At 41.7% G+C, this 7,274-nt stretch overlaps 1 pseudogene; it reads right to left on the bottom strand.

Annotated features, from left to right (window-relative positions):
* Positions 1 to 5,066: 5,066 nt before the first annotated feature.
* LOC149450378 (U2 spliceosomal RNA) lies at positions 5,067 to 5,181 on the bottom strand (annotated as a pseudogene).
* Between the last annotated feature and the right edge of the window lie 2,093 nt (positions 5,182 to 7,274).

Below are 7,274 nucleotides of genomic sequence, written 5' to 3'. Positions count from 1 at the left end.
GGGCTTTTCTAATTGGATACAATTGAAAGTGTTGTTACGTTTGACCTTCGATTATATTTATTATTTTTGGTAAATCTAAACCAAAAATCTCAAGGAAATTGTAAAATGTATGGCCAGCCTAATATTGTATACACTATACCATTTTCTTACAATTTCCTGTTCAATTTCTGCCCAATTTCCTTTAGATTTACCATCAACTATGTGGTGCAAGGGCCTGCCTAATTGGATACAATTGAAAGTGTTTAGGTGTGATCTCCTATTAAATGGTTTTTGGTAAATCTAAACCAAAATCCTGAAGAAAATTGTATAATATATGGCCAGCCAAAGGCTGGCCATACATTATACAATGTTCTGGAGAATTTTGCTTTAGACTCACCAAAAGCTATATAATATGAGGTCAAACCTAAACAACACTTTCAATTGTATCCAATTAAGCAAGCCCTTGCACTACATAGTTGAAGGTAAATCTATAGGAATTTGGGCAGAAATTGGACAGAAAAGTGTAAGAAAATTGTATAATGTATGGCCAGCCTTAGTCTGGCTGAAAAAGACAAAAGTCCATCCAGTTCACCTCACTCATCACACTTGGAGTATATTATCCTGCAAAGTGAACAGCCTATTTGCCTTTAATAAACCAAATCAAGTAACTCCGGCCAAAACTGTTTTATGTAAAAGTGGAAAATGAATTTAGTATGAAGAGGAAGCAGAGTTTTGGATGGAGTGGGATCGGGGTACAACCTATGTCCAGATGTCTTACTGTCTGCCTTCATTAATGGAAGATCTTCCACACTTTGTCCAAAACCTTATATAAAAATGTATAAAAAGTAAAAAAAAAAAAAATTTGGATAGAGTAGAAAATGGTGAAAAGATTTCTTTTCACTTCCTATACTATAGACCAGGGGTCTCCAAACTATGGCCCTCCAGCTGTTGAAGTACTACAAGTTCCATCATGCCTCTGACTGCAAGTCTTGCCTGTGGCTGTCAAAGTTTTGCAAGGCCTCATGGGACTTGTAGTACATCAACATGTGGAGGTTCATAGTTTGGAGACCCATAATCTAGACAACACAGGACATCTTTCAGAACAAATGGAAATCTACTCTTAAGCTGGCCATACACTTATAGAACCTCACCAGAACTCTGCATGGTAACCAATCCGCTTCCAGGTTTTATTGCCTAAGCTTATGGCTGCATTCACACTTGAACATTTTGTAGCTTGAAACTCAAAGCTCCAAAGAAGCTCAAACTTTTCAAAAATCAATTATTCTCTATGGTGCCTGTTCACACCTGATTTTGCAGACAGGCACCATAGAGAACAATTGATTTTTTCTAAGTTTGAGCTTTTTTGGAGCTTCGAACTACAAAACGCTCAAGTATGAATTCAGCCTATATGTAGGGGGTGGGTAAGTGAGCGCAAACAGATCAGGTAAGCAGCTAACATACAGGGTAATCCTCAATACCTTAGAATGTAAAATGTAAATGGGGTATGTAGCGCTAAAGAACAGATAACAAGCAAGGAGGGTGTCACCATATATAGTAACAATAAAATAGTTCATATAATGTAGCAGGAAGGAAGATATGATCCAATGATGTTCCAAATCCCGTTCAATGGAGTGAGAAAAAATTAGTGAGGTTGTGCGCTTACCACAAGTACACACAATGTGAGCATTGTATGCAAATAAACAGCAACCGGGCATCACGGTCTGGTCAGCAGCATGGGCAACATCTGGTCATATGAGGACATCTGGGTCAACAGGTCTAACGCTGTCCAGGCCCTCTCTGGCTCTTAAATCCAGATCACCACCTTGCAAAGCTCCTATGCGCTTGCCTCAGAAATTGGACCTAAAACATGAGTTATTAGGTCTAGATAAGCATTTTCTCTCCCAAGGGGTTATGCTGGTAAGTATGGTCATCTTCCTGATACTCCTCTCAAATTGATCTTCTCCCAATCCAGTTTCTGAGGTGAGCCCTCAATGAACTCCAATAAATGGATTTTACAGATGTTGGTGAGTTATGCGCCTTTTAGAATTTAAAGGGATCCTAAACCCCCTTTATATCCTCCAGAACTCCTAAATCGCTTTGCAGGGCTAGATGATTCCACTCACTCCTCATATGAACTCCACCGCGGTCTTGGTTAAGGGTCTGGTATGCAACTCCATTGCTCTGTTGATGAAAAGATGCTGCAGGAGGTCAGCAGCACTGGTGATCTGGCCACTTAGGGTGTCTCCATCCTGGATGAAGGAGCAACAAGGACACCTTTGAACAGTGGCTGCTGTTCAAAGGTGTCCTTGTTGCTCCTTCATTGGATCATATCCATCTTCCTTCCTGCTACATTATATGAACTATTTTATTGTTACTATATATGGTGACACCCTCCTTGCTTGTTATCTGTTCTTTAGCGCTACATACCCCATTTACATTATGAATTCAGCCTAATTGAACAAGCTGAAGTTAGAAGCTGATTGGCTACCATGCACAGCTGCACCAGATTCAGAGTGCTCCGGTTTTAGTAAATATCCCCCCCCCCCCATGTGTCCATTTCTGGAGACCTCACTTACAAAAAGATATTGATAAGATAGAACGAGTCCAGAGATGGGTAAAACAAGTTGTGAAAGGTCTGGGAGATAAAACATATCAAGAGCAACTTCAGGAACTTAATATGTACAGTCTGTCTGGAGGAAAGAAGGGAAAGAGGAGACATGATTGAAACCTTTAAACACATGAAAGGGGTGAATACGGCTCAGGAGGGCAGGATTTTCATTATGGAGCCAAGATCAAGAACACGGGACATGACCTTAAACTGGAGGAGGAAAGTTCAAAACTAACCTTAGAAAGTATTATTTTACTGAAAGGGTAGTTGATGCTTAAAAGAAACTCCCAAAAGAGATAGTGAGCCAGTCAACAGTAAATGGCTTAAACGTGCTTGGGGCAAAACCAAAGCAACCCCCCCTCCCAAAAAACAAACAAAAAAAACTGGTCAGACCTGATGGACCACTCAGTCCTTTTCTACCCTCACTTTTCTAGGTAGTGAACCAGTCAACAGTAAATGGCTTCAAACATGCTTGAGACAAGCATAGATCTATACTCAGACAAAGAATGTTAACAAAAAAAGAGAAAAAAAAAAACACGAAAAAAATTAAAAAGCTAGTTTAAATAAAAACAAAAAAAACAGGCAGACTCGATGGACCACTCAGACTTATTTCTTCTGACATTTTTCTATGTTTCTATTTAAAACTTAATTCAAAAATGTTGTGTTCTGAATTGTTTTTTAGGCTGACCATAAATGAATAGAATTCTGAGCAAAAATTATTCAACAACTTTTTTATTAATCCAGGATTTATATAGCGCCAACAGTTTGCTCAGCACTTTACAATAGAAGGGAGACAATACAATTACAATACATTTCAGTACAGAAGGAATAGGAAGACTAGGAATAGGAACTTTGTATGAAAATTCTCAGAAAATGTGTTTGTCATTCGAAAGATTTAGTTTGCTTGATTTTATTTTTTTTCAAATTCGATTTTTATTTAAAACAACAGAACAGCAGAAGACACGTATCATGTATCCATATAAACATACACAAAATACAGAAGAAAGGTATCAAAAGTGATACAAGCATGTGCAAATTTCAGAATAGTACAGGGAAAAATGCAATCCCAAGGCAGTGTACAGGGCAACTCAGTGCACACAAATGTCACAACCCCCCTGTAGTTTAAACAAAAAAAAGAGACAAACAGATAGGAAAGAGCAATAAGTCAGAAAGCACAGGAGAGAAAGAGGAGGAGAGAGAAAGGGAAAGAGAGAGAGAGAAAAAAAAAAGGGGGGGGGGGAACCATGGAAAAGTCAGGCAGGAGCAAATTTGTCTGCTTGATTTTAACCACTTGCCCTCCAGAGGATTCCCCCCCCCCCCCTCCTGACCAGGCCATTTTTTGCGATACAGCGCTGCCTTACTTTAACTGACAATAGCGCCGTCATGCAACGCTGCACCCAAATGAAATTTATGTTTTTTTACCCCACAAATGAAGCTTTCTTCGGTGGTATTTGATCACCTCTGTGGTTTTTTTATTTTTTGTGCTGTAAACAAAAAAATACCTTCAATTTTAAGAAAAAAAACAATATTTTTGATTTTTTGCTATTAAAAATATCCAGTAAAAAAAATTAAAAATCAAATTTCATCATAAATGTCTTTGCTAAAAAAAATCCCAATACGTGTAAGTTAAATTTTTTTTTTTTTTTTTTTTTTTATGTCCGCAAACGTGCAAACTACAACGAAAAACCCGTAAGTGATCACAAAAAAAGTGCAAGTGCGAACACCACACGAAAAAGTGCACTTAGGGGTGTGTTTGTCCTACCCCCGAAAGGGTTGGACCGTTCGCCTGATCCCCCGGGGCACGAAGCTCCTGACAGGGACAAGGTTCCCATTTGGTCCTCCTGGCCAAAAGGCCTGGTGGACCACCGTTCCTTATGCCCAGCCGAAGCCGGACATCCAGTACTAGGCGAGGGGGTTCTCCCGAAGAGAAAACCCCCTAGGGATCAGGGGAGGAAGGAACCGTATGGCCACACATCCTCCCCCTAGACTTCAGGTAAGGCCCGAGGACCCACACCCTCCATCCGTGAAAAACACACACATAAGAACAGAAAAAGTGACAAAACGTGGGAGTGGTAAATAAATAGAAAATAAAAAAGTGGTACCGTGCCTAATAGTGCACAGACCAGGCCCTGAGGCCTGTAGCAAAAATTGCCCCGGACTTAGCCAAAAGACCTGGTCCTTAGGGCGCTGTGCAAAAAGAAGTGAAAAACAGTGGCCATGTGTCATCTTCACACCGTGGGGTCCCACACCCAAGTGTTACTAGTGACACCCCTGAGAGCGTCTTCCCCAGGGGGCACTGAGTTTGCGGACTTTTTGCGTCCCCAGCCTCCGGCCAGACCAAGGTAGCATGCTCAGATCAGGAGGTACTGGGTCTTTCCGGTCTCCCCAGAGGAATTACTCCCAAGGCCCCAGAACGAATCATAGCGCTCCCTGGTTTCTGTCCCTCCGGTACTAGCCTTCCGGACCCCCATCATACCAGTGAGGGTACTATACAACAACCATCCCCGTAAACTAGAATGGTCGGGAGCACCCCCACTGGACACTGATAAGAACAGATACTACACTTGATCTTAGCCAAAAGGCAGAGAAGCCTTTTACTAATGGAACTGGGCAGGAAGGGGTTAAGATCTGGGGAAATCAAAGGGTTAACTGTGCACCATGTGTGTGCTTGTGTCAGCACATTGCTTTGTATGGCTCTGCTCTTGCAATACAAAGCAGTGTGCAGGAGCTGACAGGGGAGAGATCTATATTGTTTGCATACAGACCTCTCCCCCATCAGTGATACTAGGCGATCGCCGGGTGCCGGTTGGGGAATCACTGGCCAGGACCCAATGATCAAAAGCTGAGGCCAGCGATGGCGGCGTGGGTAGGGTGTGTGTGCTCCCTACCCGGGAAATTTGAAATCACGTAAGTACTGTGGCAGTATTTCTTCTATAGGGCGGTGGGCAAGCGGTTCAAAAGGAATGGACTTTACTGAATGCAAACCACACACAGTGTTATGCCTAGTACGCACCATGAGAAAATCAGGCGAGCGATCGTTCGTGGTGTTTTGCATGCTACTCTCACATCGAATATGAGAGTGCTACTAAGCATACCGAAATTCTCTTTGAACCCAGTACAACTTCCCATGTGCGTAGTCATGTACCCGTGTGTAATCAGAAGGGATGTCATGTACTTGTGACCTCCTCTGTTTGCTACGCCTTTGGCTATACCTGTTCAGAGCGTCGCGGCATATTTGTGTGGGTTTCCTCCGGTTACTCGGGTTTCCTCCTACACTCCAAAGACATGCTGGTAGGTGAATTGGCTCCTGTCCAAATTGTCCCTAGTATGTGTATGTATGAATGTGAGTTAGGGACCTTAGATTGTACTCCCCTTGAGGGTTAGGGACTGATGTGAATGTACAATATATGTGTAAAGTGCTGCGTAAAATGACGGCGATATAGAAGTACCTGAAATAAATAAATATACGAAGATTGTTTTTATTGCCCTTTTTTCCTTCCGGGTTGTTTTCAGGTTTCCCATCATGTACATTCTCGGTCACTCCAGGACAAATACTGTACTGATTAAACAAATCATTTATTCTGTTATCTTACAATAAAGCTTTTTCGTGTTCATCCCTTCAAACAATTTTGCATGAGCTGTTGTGATCGGCTCTCGAAAGCTGTGTACTAACGATCAGATTGTCGGACAATCGTTGGTTTTTGTCTGATTTTCTCATCATGTGTCCTAGGCGTTGGGAATTTTGTTTGTGCGAGGGAAAATTTCCATCCCGCTCCTTTGAATTTTCTCGTCACTGCGGTCAAAAATGAACATCAATTTGTCCCCACTAATGATTAGAAAAACAAATGAACTTTAGAACCTTCTTTTCCTAAGAATTGTCATTTAAATTCTACCCATCTATGGCTAGTTTTAGTGGGGTAAAAGCAACATTTGTTTTTGGCCGCAGTGACTACAACATTGAAAGGAGCAGAATGGAAAATGTTTCTCAAAAAAAAAAAACATTTCTAACAGTGTATGTGGTTTTTTGTTCAGGAAAATGTATTCATTCCAAAATCAACTGGTAAAAGCAAAAGAAATTTTGAAGTATCTTTGAATGGCATTCTTCAACATATCTTTTTGATGAAACTTTTTCACATTTCCTAGGACAGCCTCTGTTTAGGTAAGTATCCTTGTAGAGAGGTAGGTCAGTGTTCACTAATTGTTTCCATTAAGACAAGGGGTGAGGTGATGGCTTCTTTCACAACAAGGTCATTGCTTTTCTGGCAATCCAATCAGCATTCACCCTGTGGTGGTAGGGACCAAGTCCTCAGCCAGGCAGATCCATAGAGAGGGAGAAAAGCAGTTCTGAGTTATCCCATCAACAACATTTATGACGTCCTGCCAGTATTGCATGACAGCCAGGCAGGACCAGAAGACGTGTGTGAGAATCCCCCAGTGAGTAGTTGTAGAGCACCCAGGCCAAGAGATTGAGGGAAGCCTCACGTGGAGCGTGTATAAGGTGTCATCAGCTCTAAGTATCATTTTATATTGGATAAGTTCATCCTTTATGGAGACTAAATGCATGGAAGGAAGGTCCCACATGTCCCTCCAATCATCAGTGTCCAGGTCCATAATGTCCATCAGCCACTTCTGCATGATTGAGGACAGGTCAGGAATTGCTAGCAGGGTGAGATGGCTGTAGATAGTC

The sequence above is a fragment of the Staurois parvus genome, unplaced genomic scaffold (assembly GCF_062004578.1).
Source record: "Staurois parvus isolate SC_StPar_1 unplaced genomic scaffold, SC_StPar_1.0 ptg000575l, whole genome shotgun sequence".
NCBI classification, from domain to species: Eukaryota; Metazoa; Chordata; class Amphibia; order Anura; family Ranidae; genus Staurois; species Staurois parvus.
This window is presented reverse-complemented; position numbering and strand designations above follow the sequence as displayed.